The sequence below is a fragment of the Parus major genome, chromosome 5 (assembly GCF_001522545.3).
Source record: "Parus major isolate Abel chromosome 5, Parus_major1.1, whole genome shotgun sequence".
Taxonomy (NCBI): domain Eukaryota; kingdom Metazoa; phylum Chordata; class Aves; order Passeriformes; family Paridae; genus Parus; species Parus major.
This window is the reverse complement of record NC_031774.1, coordinates 46586130-46600150: the sequence shown is the minus strand read 5'-3', so window position 1 is coordinate 46600150 and position 14021 is coordinate 46586130. Positions and strand designations below refer to the sequence as shown.

The following is a 14021-nucleotide window of genomic DNA, read 5'->3' as shown; positions in this document are numbered from 1 at the left end:
CCCTCTGTGGCCGGAGTGGCCTCGCCCAAAATGGCGGCGTGGCCCTGAGGCGGCGCCCGGCTCCTTCGCGGGGGTACAAAACTCTTGTGTTTTGGCGCGAGCTCGTTGAGGGAAGTAACAACAAAGATTACTGAGGAGTTACCATAGAGACTGAAACAGTCCAAGTCCAGCAAAAGGCAAACGTGTAGCCAAACCCCAGTATATGCTTATACATAAACAGGACTTAGTGGATTATTTCTATTAAATTAAATTATCAGGAGATATTATATGCTTATTATCCCAGCTAGGGCTGGGACCATATCAACTTTAAGGCCCATAAGTTTCTATGATCTAGAGAAATGCTTTTAATGACGCTGAAAGATCATTTAAATTTACAGCAAAATTATGCAGTCAGGTGGGTGCTATTCAATGACAGGGATGATTTTGGGAGAATTTGTGTGTGCAGAACGTGTTTGCCTGAATTCAGGAACTGTGTGATGTGAATTTCTTGCCAGTTAAAGCCGAAACTGCATCGCGTTACATATGAAGTGAAACCTGTTACTAAATTGTATCCTAAAGTCATGAGTAAACTATAGTTTCTTACAGAGAAAACAGCAGTGGTCACAATTCACTGTCAGGCAGCTGTCGTTAAGGAGGCAAAAAAAAGGATTTAAAAAGGAATACCCAATGAGAAACAAAATACGCTAAAGCAATGACTTTTTTGTTTATGTATAAATACATAGGATCTTCTGCCACTTTTCTTGGGGATGCAGTAGGTGCATGTGACAAAATATATAAGAATTGCTGCAAAATCAAATCTATGATGGCTTTTCCTGCTATGTTTCAATGAAAAGCATTAGAAAGTGGTGTTTTGGATTATAGTCAGGACAGCTGATGAAGAAATGCACAGAGCTGCAGTAATCTGTAGAGAAAAGGGACGCTGCTGAGAGCCCACAAGAGTCAGAAATACAAACCCCCTGTCACAGAGCAACTTCACCTTAAGTTGTACTGGTTTGGGTTTTGTTTTTTGGTTGGTGTGGTTTTTTTTGTGGTTTTGTTGTTGTTGTTTTATTTTTGGTTTTGATTTGTTGTTGGTTAATTGGGGTTTATTTTTTTGGGTTGGGGGGGCTTGTTGGTGGGTTTTTTGTTTGGTTTGGTTGGATTTGGTTTTGGTTTTGTTTTTTTAGTTTTTTTTTGTTTTGTTTTGTTTTGTTTTGTTTTGTTTTTTTTGTTATTATTGTTGTTATTGCTTTAATGCTCATTGAACTGAAGGCCCAAAAGTGACACCAGATGGCGCCTGGCACCACAGGCAGAGCCAGCCTGAGAAATACCCTGACTCCCAGGTCAGAGATTTTACGCTTTAGTTGAATGAAGATTTCATTATCTTTCTAAAGTTTAAATAAACCTTTTTACTAATTACACTAATTACACTAGTGTAGTTCTGATGACAGATGTAGATATGAATAGCTCCATACAGCTAATAACCCCTGGGACACTTCTCTTAACTAAATGCCATTCTTTCCATTCTTACAGGTGGTGAGGTCCCAGTTGATCTAAAAGTGAATAAAGCTCCTCTGTGGCTGACTGACCTTCCACTCAAACATGGCTATGTTGCATTTTCTTATACTGAGGTTAGAGGTAATGATGAACCAGTTTATTTTAAACTACCCACCTAGATGTCAAAGGGTTTCTGTATGAATTACTATGTGACTGTGTGAATGTATGGCTTGGCAGTGGATACGTGTGCTAAGTGTTAAGCCTGCTTTTGCACTTAAGATTCTGAAGAAAAATCAGTGAAATTTGGAACTTATTCCTACTTAAGAAGCCTGTCTTTTCACTGAATGGTTGGAGTTAAAAAGAGAGGATGATTTAGGATTTAACCTGCTTGCAAACCAAGTAGGTTAAAAGACTCACCTAAGGGTCTTCTGTGATAAATTCAGTGTTATGCTTAATCTCTGTCATAGTATAGGAAGGGACAGAGCAAATAGCTCAGCTGAGGGTTTGTTGGTTGGTTAATTTTAGCAGCAGGTCTCTGAGGGGGGAGGGAATAATACCAAAATGAGTAGAACAAGAAGCAACTGTTCTCAGCTTTAGACAAATTCCAGTCACAAGTGCTGGTAAAAATAAGGGGAAAGAACTCATAACTCTGCATTTTGAAATGAGAACATATACCTGGTGAGACTCAAAAGGGTGATATTCAGCTTGGGAAACCAATGAAGAAGATGGAATTCTAATCCAAGGTAAATAATATTTAGTGAACAGAATCAAAGAATTAGTAATGGGATTTTGTAGCATTATTAAAAAAAAAAAAAAAAAAAAAAAAAAAAGTAGTTCACTTAGTTTTGACATGCAATGTATTTTTATAGAATTATTTGGTTTATTTTGGAGGTAAAAAGAAAAGCAATGGAGCAGCAAGAGTTGACTGCTCCACAGAGGGCAGGAGCCAAGCAAAATAACACAGGTGATGGGCCAGAACCTCACTGTCCAAGCCCAGTCCCACAGAGCCACAAGGCAAGCAGGGCACACTGGATTCTGACAGGAGTACAGAGCATCAGGCAAGGAGCAAGGCAGGTCTGAGGTCAAGCTGTGAAGGCAGCCCACAGGCTAGGGTCAGATCCAGTGAGAACTAGGGTCAGACATCACCTAGCAATTGCCATGAAGGTCCATACTGATGAGACAAGGCTGAAGTCAAGCTAAGAAATCAGTCTGAAACTCCAGATCCAGATAAACATGACACAGCCATGCCTGAGCTGGGGACATATACTGATACAACACAGGTCAGGCATGAACTGAAAGAACATGGCTTGGCTAAACTGGGGCTCTGAGCCCATGGGAGAGGTCAAGTGAGGACTGTTGAGGCTATTAAGACCTGTTAGGGTGCAGAGGATGCTGACAAACTACATAGGATAAATGAGGGTTGACAAGAGGAATCAGAAGGGTTAGTTGTAATCTTTAAGTCAAACAAAGTTTTCATAACTCAGTATTAATAGGAAGTCTTTCCTAGGCTTAGATTCTGGCCAAAAGAGAAAAGCAAAGGTAGAATACCTGAGATGATTACAAAACCAAAATTAGTAGGCTTTCCAACTTTTCTTATAGAGTGTAGCACATTCGTTTGAGAGCATGCAAAAAACTTTTCTAGAGGATGGAAATTATATCTTTTATTTCTTCTCATTTCAAATTGAAATAGTACATTTGTCTGGTTTGGCTACAGTGACCACATGATGCAGAACTATTCAGTGAGCTAAATGATGATATTTTCCACTTTTAACTTGCTTTGTATACTTTGAATTTTTGGGACCTTAAATTATCTTAATCTTTAATTCTCAGTTCCTGAAATTCTGCTTCTACTGTTTGTTTTTCAGCAGCAGCAACATCTGAGTTAAGCTTCAGACAAACACGTTATCCAGGTTCTTTGAATACCATCCATACTTTGTTCTTAGTTGTAGAAATATTTATCATCTTTCTAACAAAATTTTTAATGTTTACAAATGGAATAGTTATCTCATTCTCTCAAAAATCCACGGTAAACATCTGCCAAAGGAAGAATTACACACCCTTTATCAAAGTGCCTGTAAAGAACTGAGTCTTTTATGAAGAAGGGCCTTGATATTTCAGACTGAACTCATAGTCTTCACTACAGAGCTGCTCCTCATTCATTAGTTACCTCTGAATGTACCTCTCATGGCTGCATTGGCTGCTGTAAAACAATTCCGGCGAGAAAGAGAGAAAATCTTTGCTTTTACCTTCTCGTTTTCAGCCAGCTACAAAGTGGCTTCAAAGCTGAGCAAGAACTGACAAAACATACTGAAAGGATATGGACAGAGGTGTCTGGTAATGGACTATTTCTCTCTGTCACATTTATTCAAACAGATGGCAAATACAGTTTATGCAGAAGCAATGCAGATATTGATCTCACAGTTCCAGTGATATGACCCAGCATTGTACTGGCCTTGGAGGAAAGAGAGCTTTTTTACAGATTTTTTGTCAAACCAGTTAACAGCTATAAATTGCATTTAAGCAAAACCATTATTCATTACAATTTGTCATTTTGAATTAAAGCCCCACAAATACTACAAAAAAAACACCCCAAGTCCACTTCCAAAGCTGCCATTAAACTTCTGAGAATTCTGCTTTTCTGTGTTTTCAACTAAAGTTGGTTCATACTGCCAGAAAAGAACAATTATTGAATTTCCATGCTGAGTTTCCTGCTGTAAGCATGTTTGGTCATATAAACAAGTTAACTGAAAAATGACCCATGTTAAAAAGAAAAGCAGAATCCTTTTTCTGTCCATATAGATAGTCCAAGAGAAACATCTGACCATCTCAGAGAATGACTGCTCCATCCTCGCAAGAGGAGTGATCTTTTTTTTTAAATTTCTGCTACTTATCTCTCCTTCAGTGCTGCTTATGTGAAGCAAGTCATTAATACCATAGAATTATTTTAAAGAGATTTAGTTATTGTTTCTTCTGAGATTCCCAGTTTCCGGGGTGTACCTATCTTGCTCTAGACTGTAACACTGTATGCAGCAGGGAGTATCTATATTTAGATTTTCCAGAAACTTTCTTTTACTGAACAAACAGTGAAAGAACTCAGTTCAGATTGGGCCTGTTCCCAAATTCAAAGTATCCCAAATTTTTTACATGGACCAGGATGGAGGTTTGGAGGAGGTAGACAGCATATTGTTTAAGATTTGCAGAATCTAACCTTTCAAAAACAAAGCCAAACCAAAACAACAATGAACAAATAAAAAAAAAAGCCCCAAAACCCCAACCCAAACCAATCAAACAAAAAAAAGTTTATATGTGTGTCTTTTAGGAACCTCTTTCCTCTGTCCTGTTAGAGGTTAGGAATTACCCATAGTTACTAACATTAAAATGTACTGAAAGAGACATATTTATGAGATATCCATCCATATAATGTGAGGGTTGATAGGTTCTTAGTCACAGAAATGTCTGCATAGATTATAAAAACCCAGAACTTGTCTGAGGCAATGGGAAATCACTGTCAGAGACAGACTGAATGACCGAAGTGCCTGATGGTTTATCCAAGCTCCAGACCTGCAGAGCACCTTTTTAGTCACTGAGGTGCTCGATTTCAGCTCAGCTGCCACAAGTGCACTAGCTCAGCTGAGCGGTCAGCGTGAGAGGGGAGGCTTTCGTACAGATCTCATTAATTTGAAGTAAATCTTCATCCTCATGTGTATGGAGGGCTCCTATTGTTGTCCTGTTTATCTTTAGTGAAAGATAAAAGTTAGTTCACTGTAGCTGTGAAACTTTTAGGTACACACCTAGCCTTATACCTGAATTGGCCTTTTTCTGAAGCCCATGCTAGAGATCTGTACCAGAAATCAGCATAGAGGTCCAGAATGACTTGAACATTTGAACAGAGATATTAACAGCAGTTGATGGTTACTCTCAAAGGGAATATTTCAATAATTTATTAGTAAGTAAGTATTTGCATTTTTTTTAACAAAAGCACATTAAACAGTATTTGCAAATCTTTAAAACAAAAGGCACTACATTTTTTCCCCTACTGTGCAGAATTTTTAAGGTGCTTGTCTTGGTTTAGGGCAAATTTGGGAGAAAATACAATTTTATATCAAAATTACTCCAGGACACTGCTGCTGTGTGCTATATAAGATTTAATTTCAGTAATGCTTACTGTCATACTCTGCCATACAATTCCAAGTGAATATTTAAATGTCTCCAGCTTAGCACATTTATTACTGCATTTGTTGGCATTCTTAGAGAGGGGAAATGTCCACTTCTCCACACAAATATATGCTTGATTTGCCTTTCACCAACAGAATGTAAACATAGTCATCGTAACAACATGAAGGTACTGAGAAGGTAAAGAAATATGCTGCTATAAGACTGTAACAAGTTTATGTAACAAGTTTAAGTGCATCCAAACCAACCTTCTCCACATGAAAAAGTATCTTGCTTAAATTAGTGTGTCACTGTAGGTGCATTTCTGCACTGCTTTGTTTAATAAGAGTTAGAGCACCTCCGTACTAAAATGATGCCTCTACATAGTGCAGAGCTTGTTTGCCAGGAGTTTATTGTGTTCTGCGTGATTGTTACCAGTTGAAGTGTTTCACTGGTGAATCCAGTGCATAAATGATGATGTTGCAGTGGATTGTGATGCAAACTTAAACCTATCTTGATCTGGATGTTGAAGCAGAAGTTACAATTTCAAGGTTTTTTCATCTTCTATCATTCTTTTTTCACTAGCTAGAAACTGTAATTCTCAGCTTGTTGCATGTTCTTGAAAGGCAAGAACAGCCTCTGAAGCAGTGGAAAATCTTTAGCTTGGTGAAATTAGGCAGCCTGATGCTTTTCTGGAGTGGCATCACACAGTGAAAATTAGCTTAGAGACTTGCTTAGCCAGCACTGCACTGGTGGGCACCCTAACCCAGCAGGATCAGGAAGAACAGCAGAACAGAAGGTGTAGATGCCCCTTCTCTGGAAATCTGCACAAATAAGGCCCCCCAAAACCCCACCAACATTAGCCAGCAACACAATAGTTTTGTAACTGTAGAAAAGTCTGTGGCAGCTGCATGTTCTCCTTTTTGCAGCTGTGTGCAGTGAAAGTAAACCAGTCTTTTGGGGCTATTGTCATTGATAGCAAGTGGAAATGATCAGCAAAGAAGAGTTCAGGTTTGAATTCTCTCAAGATTGAATAGGTGAGATCCTTTGACAAGACTCACATGCCAATTATTCTCCCCCATCCCAGTCCAGGCTTCATCATCTTCAGAAGATATCCTACAAATTGTGGTCAATCCTTCTGGCAGGTTCTTTTGGTTTTGCAGAGTAGCCAAAATCTAACCTGAAACCACTATCAACTTTACCTCAAGACATCTGGGCTAACTTTTAATTATTTGACTTATAAAATCATTTTCTTGAGAGAACTCTCTAGTCCAAGTAGCTGTAAATTTACTTAAGTGCTTGAAACACTTTTATGACAGCTCCTTGGCACATCCTGAGGCCTCTGATGTCTAAATGGTGGCATGAGTGCTTTGCTCTGGTTTAGGGTGTTCCTCAGCTTCTCTGATTTCTCCTGGCAGGCCTCCATGTGAAAAGAATCCCACTTCATAGGCTTGGTGCAAATGGAACAGAAATAACCACTACACAAAGTGTTGAGAGTTCAAGAAGAACATTCTTCTAACTTGTCCTCCATCTGATTTGTTTAGCTTGTTTTCCCAAATAAATAGCAAAGAGAGTGTGTGTGTATCTGTATTTATTGCACAACTTCAGAAACAAGTACATAGACCTCTTAGACATTGGGCTTCTATATGTATTGGGACAGTTGGCACTTTGGTAATGGAAATTGGGTTCTGATGAAGGGACAAGGATGATAGGTACAATGTTAGCTCATCCCTTATCAAACAACGGGAATCTTCATAGGCACAGGTTAGGACAAATATTTCATCCATGTGAAAAGTTTCTTCAGAGGTAACACCAGAAAACTGAGGCTCAAGGCAAACAGTCTTCATCCATTCAGTCACTAACATTCCTTCCCCTCTCCAGAAGCTCTGAGAGAAGGGAAAATCCCAAAGAGAAGCATTGGCATTGTATGTTCAACTCTAAAGTCAGCTCTTGTACATGTGGTACATTAATATGAAGCATAGAAGTGGCCTGTTCAGAACCACTAGGAATATTTGCTGTGATCCTGTCTATGGAAGCGTCCCTTTTAGCTGTCAGAAAAGTGATTGGGAAGCAGTACTTGTGCAGGCAGCTCCATAATGACACTATGGGATTATAACAGGTCCTGCATTCAGATGGGCTCATTGCCTAAGCTTTATTTACAGACTGTCAGACACTGAGTATGTGAGATAATAAATTCAATAGTACAGTGACACAACAAGTATTAACCAAATTTATCATCTATGCAAATGCAAGCGTCTTACAGGATCTAGGCAATCTGAAATGTCTGAAAGTTTGTGATTCTAAATGAGCTATCTATTTCACTTTACAAGCCTGAGCATCTAGTAAATGCTCAGAGCTGTAACCAAATTGTGGTCTCAGTTGATTTATTCCAGCTCTTTTTGTTGATGTTAATTTGGCTTGGGTTTTTTCCCCTTTTTCCTTTCACACTACAGATGATTAGCTCCTGTTTTCTATAACTTACTTTTCTCCTGAATTTCCAGTTCTTTGCTACATGAAAGGCTGCATGTAGTAGGAGGTAGAAATGGGATGTTAACAGGACAGAGTGTTGGAAATGTGGAGATGTATGTGTATAGTTTAATCTTTGGGTATGAGACTGGTACTTGAGCAAGAAAGGAAAAAAAGCCTCTTTTGGTTATTGAGTGTGGGGATTTTAGTCTGAGTGTGAGGATTAGATAATGTTTTGAAATGCACTCTGAGTGGGAAAAATCCGAGGACAGGGAGTGACTGGTGGAGCAAGACAGGTTATATTCCTGCCTCTAGGAAAGTAGTAAGTAGGATTCAAGGCAGTGCACTACTGATGCCTAAGTATGAAAAGTTTGTGAACACAAGAGGAACAGCACCTGACCCAAAGCAAGTCTTTCCCAACTGTGCTTCTGGATTATCACTCAGGAGCATCTTTAGTTAACTTCAGTTTGGTTGTGGCACGTCCAAAAGAACTCTTGTCTGTCCAAGGGAAGCTCATTTTGGTTAGGATTGGGGTTGTTTCCAAAAGCTTTCTTACATCTTGTCAATGAAGCTTGAGTTTCTTCTATATGTCACTGGCAAAAATGAGGTGTGTCCTTCTGTAACATGCTCACATATGCTGGAGATACTATCAGAGGGATTTAGTTTGTTTGGGGTTTTTTCTTTAATACACTAAAGTTAGTAGAATTTGGAATACTGCTGGCATGGGGCTTTGGAAATGCTTTTCTGCATCTATTATTTTTGCACTTGTAAGACTATACATAGTGGTAGCTTTTGAAAAAGATGTAAATTTCTGCCCTTCCCAGGGAAGAAAGCCAGTGTCTCCTGATGGGACTGTACAAAATCAGCAAGCACAATGGCCTGTGAACTGTTGGTGAACTCTAAGGAAGCATTTAAACAAAACAGGAAAAGGGTCCTCAATCACTGGGGCCATGAGCATGAGAAGAAAGTGCAAGTGATGGTGTGGCCCACACCAGACTTGTATCTTTCCTGTTTTCTCAGTTTTAGCAGTTTAAAAGGTCTAACTGTAGCCCCAAACAACTCAAGGAAGTGTAGAACCACTGGAATGAAAACATGTTCTTTAGGTCACCTTGAACGTGTTCTCAACAGGAGAACCAAAGACAGATGTAAGCCAGCAAAATATGGCACATATAGGATTCATATATGTCCAGGTCACTTTATATGAATTTATATGTATGAGTTATGTGTCCATATAAATCTGATTTACATTCATGATATTAAAAATAGCTACACTGTTTTTTTTTAAATAATAAATTACAGCAATGCAAAATATGTGGTGAGATGGTTCATTTTGCTATAAGCATACTCCCAGAATTGTTATAGGTACACCTGATTAAAAAATCACAAACAGCTATAAGCAGAAACTCTTTTAGCATGAAACCATAGGTGGAGAAAACCTCACTGCAACCTAATCCTTATCCAAGTCTCAATCCAAACCCTAATAAACTGTGAGGTCACCCAAATTCGTCAGAGAACAATCTTTCAGGATTTCCTAACACATAAAGCTCTTTACACATAAAGTTTGAATAATTTTAACTACGTTAAAGTAATCACCTAAGTATATATATCTCCATGTGTCTGTATTGAAAGAGTTTGTATGAGCATTTTCTCCATGAAGCTGATTGACATAGTAAAGGCAAGGGAGCTTCAGTAATGTAGCTGTGTCTCTGTCCACAGCTGAGTTTTGACTAGCAGAAGTTATTCAGTTTGAAAAAGTCTGTTCCTACTGACATAATTATACTGGCACAGGATTTTGTCATCTTTTGTCTTGGCCACATAGATTTTTTTTGTGGCTTTAAATAATTTATTCATTGATGAAATGCTTTCCTTGGCTTATGAGCTTATACAGAGTCTGTCCCAAACATGCTACATGACAAGCAAGCAAACTTGGCAGCCAGACCTTTTCTTACTTTCCTGCAGCATACACATTCATCAGAGCTCAGGATAGAGAATTTTTTGAGATGTATATAAAGTAAGATGTACCTTTCTTGCAGGTGGTTTTCTTGCAGTTTCAAAAAACCCTATAGTTATCCTGTTTCCATGGCTGGTACAGAAGAGCTTGCTGTGCTCTCAGGGTGATAGGCAGCCATCTAAGCAGCACTCCATTGGGGCTGATGCAAGCTCAGGAATCCTTGAGTGGCCCTGCACAGGCTGGTCATCTGCCAGGCGTTGTTACCCTCTTTTGGAAGGGTTTTGAGCTCTTCTAGCTGAATTCCTTCTGATCTCTAAAAGATCAGAAATACCAATAAGCCTCAGGCAGTGCTTATTAATCCTTTTCTTTATAAAATCAAAATACTGAAGCATAAACTGCATAGGTTGTCAGGTGAGTGAGGGAGTAAAGGTGAACCATGCCTTCCCCATCCCTGCTGCTGCTGTGAATTGGGATTGCCACAAAAAGAGGCAGTTTGATGCTTTCTCTTCCTGGCTTCTTTTTTCCAACTTCTTCGCTGTCTTATGCCACTATGAAAAGGTAGGAAAAAGAATGGTGATCCAGACTAAGGAATTGGTTTAGGCTAAGACTTAAATACTGTTGTTAACTTCCTGAGTTTGTTTAAGTCCATCTTAGTTCCTGGCTTCCTTATTCTGTTCTTTCACAGCCACATAAGCACATCAACTGTTGTGAAGGAGGATGTGGCCAAAAGTGAGAACAAGTGGCAGTTTTTGGAGGAACTGTGGCTCTGAACAGCAACACCTGATTTAGCTGACTGTGCCATGACTGATTTCCAGCTGGTAAGGTCTGTCCTGTGCCATCTCCATGGACACTCAGTCCTTCAGAGCAGAGCAGCTGGGCAGCATCAGGTGCCAGAGGGCACCTCCTGGGAGCCGTGACCAGAGCCCCACAATGGGCAGCTGTTGTGTGGTTCTTGGCAAGGGATAGCTGTGGTATGTTTGAATTCAGACATCAGTAATGAGCTCTCACCCCCAGGACTAACCTTCACTGATTTATCATTTAAAAGCTGCTGGCCAAGAGTACATTTAGAAAAGTTTCCAGACAATAGCTGCAGGATGTGTTTTGCCAGAAATTAAGCAAAAAACAACCATAAATTGTAGAAACTCAGCTTCTGTCACACACATCCTCTAGTGCACCACTGTGGAAAGAAATCCTATCTATCCTTTTGATGAAACTTGCAATGATGAATTGGTTGTAGATGTAGCAGAGACCTGAGGAAATGGCAGCCCACCGTGCTTCTCATACACTTCTCTCTGTCTGCCTCACTGGTGATGACAAGTTCCACATGCAGAACCTGGACTACTCTGAGTCTCCCTCTCACAGGGCCCAGAAATTGTAGTGCAGCACATGCAGAGTTTTCCTTGTGTTCCCTCCTACCTACAACCTTATTCCAGCAGTGCTGTGTTGGCACATGATCTGACTTGGTGGTTTGACTGACTGGAGAAAGGGGAGACTGATACAGAGGGCTCAGCCCTCTCTCCTGCCCATCCACAGCAGGATAGTTACAAATATCCTGTCATAAGAAAATATGTAAATAAAAGTAAAAAACCCTAAACTGCAGGCAATGTAAATCACTTCACCACCTTCTTCCTGCTCATTGCAAAAGATCCTATCATGACTTCTGCCAGGTGCTGAAAAAATAATTCAAAAAATACTGAGAAAATATATTTTGATAACTAATCAAGCAGAGAGGTCTCATGTTATTATTAAATGAATTTCCATGGAATTCCATTAACTTGTGCCACATTGCAAGTATCCAGTCTTGTCAGAGCCCCTGTATTTGTTGAAAAGGCTAGAAGACAAGGTGTGAGAGGTTCCAGCTAAACAAGGGAAACCTGCTTTGGGCTGTAGCTGAAGTTAAGATGAAGAGGAAGATACTTCTGATTGCCAGAGGGCTCAAGATCCTAATCAACCCTCACTCCTTTAATTAGCATGAAGCAGCTCATGAGCTGCAGCTTTCAGAGTTGGGCCTTAGAAAGTCACATGAATAGTCAGCTTGCTCCTGATCAGGAATTTCGTGAACATTACCCTGGGGCTTCCTGTGGTTGAAGGTTTGGCATTGCCTGAACAAGCTCTGCAATGTAAACACAGGTTTGTAATTTATTTAGCAACATTTTGCAGCAAGATGTAGTACAGTGGCACATCAGGTGAAATATGTTTCCCACATATGCAGTTGTTCAAGGATTAAGATTCAAAAAGTGTAGTTTGAAATGAAGGCATTTACCAGTCTTCTCCATCTGAAGATTGAACCTGGTCTTTGATATATGTCATTCAAGTTTGTCTATATTGCAGCAAAGTAAATTCCTCCTTCTTAGTGAATGTGCTTCATTTCCAGAGGAGCTAGGAATGCTCAACACCTCTAAAAACCTGCTCTCCCACATCTGGAAAAAAGTACATAAATATTTCTGTCCCTCCAGACTGTATTTTAGATTGGTCTGAAGCTATGACATTTCTTAAAGAAAAAAACATTCAAAAATAAATAATTTGGGAGGCTGACTTCAATAATTTCATGTTTCAATACATTCATATTAAATTCTGATACAAATATAAATTTTGAGCTTAATATACAGATGCAAATTTTAATAATGTCTAAAATAAGTCCAGTGAAATGATAGCTGAAATAAAGCACTGATATTGGCAAAATGAAACACTTCATAACAAGAAACCCAAGTCAGTTTGTTTCTGGATTCTCATATTAATTTGATAATGTTCGATAAAGTCTTCTATTTTTGAGTTACAAATTTTTTTCCAAAATTACCATGCTCCTATAAAATGTTTAAATATCAGTGAAACATTCTGCAGCAAGGATCATGCTATCAAAGTACATTTACTAATTCTAATTACATTAATTAATAAGCTGAAAAAATGTGTGAATATGATTAAGATAAAAAGTGTTCTGTAAAATAAAGGTTAGAACATATCAGTGGCAAATAAGATGAAGGAGAAAAATAAAGATATTTCTCAAAGCAACCACAACTGGAGAAAAAATATTATGATATATTTTCAAAAACCATTGGTATGAGCTGTTTGCAGGTGTTTCCATTCCTTGCCTATTTTCCAATGTACTCTTGGGTCAAGATGACTGCAGTGTTCATGTGAGTAACGACAGGAATGTAAAATGCTTTCTACCAACTCCCTAAATCAATTGCCCCTTTCATATTTCTTAAGGCTTTCACCCTTCTTTCCTTCACATGGATACTTGTACCATTTTTCCAATAATCTGCTGAAGTTATAAAACCACATTTGTTGTGGCAATGTGAGTCAGCAGAACTCGCTGAGCAGTTCCCACTGCACAGGGCTCCAGGGCTGGTTCACAGAAAGCGTCATCACAGAAGCATCATCCGCACCCCAGCTCAGGATTGCAGGTACTGCAATCCCACCCCTCTGTGAAGGACTTCGTTATTGTAAAGGCCATGCTTTCCATTCCTGGAGAGACAGAGAAAAATGTTCAGGCTCAAATCGTGATCGTTTCAGATGAAGGGGGAAAAACAACAACGGGGAAATACTTTACTGAGAGACAGCACAGTAATTCAGACTGAAAGATTCTTCCTCTGAAGCACAGAACAGCTGCTTCAGTATTTAGAGATGCACAACCCCAAAATTAGAATGTCAGCCCATGCTTGCATTGCCTGCCTTTTGCCTCCTGCAAAAGAAAGTTAAATATGAGATAGCTATTATTGCAAACGCTGTTTAATCCCTGCAGATACTTGCAAATGCTGGAAGAAGGAAGATCCTTGGTTTTGCACTGAAGACTCATGTTTACTTGGAACCTTTTTTCTGTGAAAGATGCACTGACCAACCACTTTTAGTAGCACCAATAGGAAATGTAAGAACTGCGTAAAACTGCTCCTCCCTAGAAAACCAAAATCCCACGGCGCATCCCCGGGCCACGCCCCCCGGCCGGGCCGGGCCCAGAAAGGGGCGCTGTCTCTTTAAG

General features: G+C 39.4%; 1 long non-coding RNA gene across 3 annotated transcripts; it reads left to right on the top strand.

The window, feature by feature from the left end:
• The first annotated feature begins 1131 nt into the window (after positions 1 to 1131).
• LOC117244585 lies at positions 1132 to 9403 on the top strand. 3 transcript variants are annotated; one of them, XR_004497964.1, is made up of 3 exons: positions 1132 to 1617; positions 3342 to 3810; positions 7047 to 9403. It is a non-coding gene; the product is annotated as an uncharacterized LOC117244585 (long non-coding RNA). The 3 variants fall into 3 exon arrangements; XR_004497963.1 differs by having other exon boundaries at positions 3342 to 6665; XR_004497962.1 differs by having other exon boundaries at positions 3342 to 9403.
• Positions 9404 to 14021: the final 4618 nt, after the last annotated feature.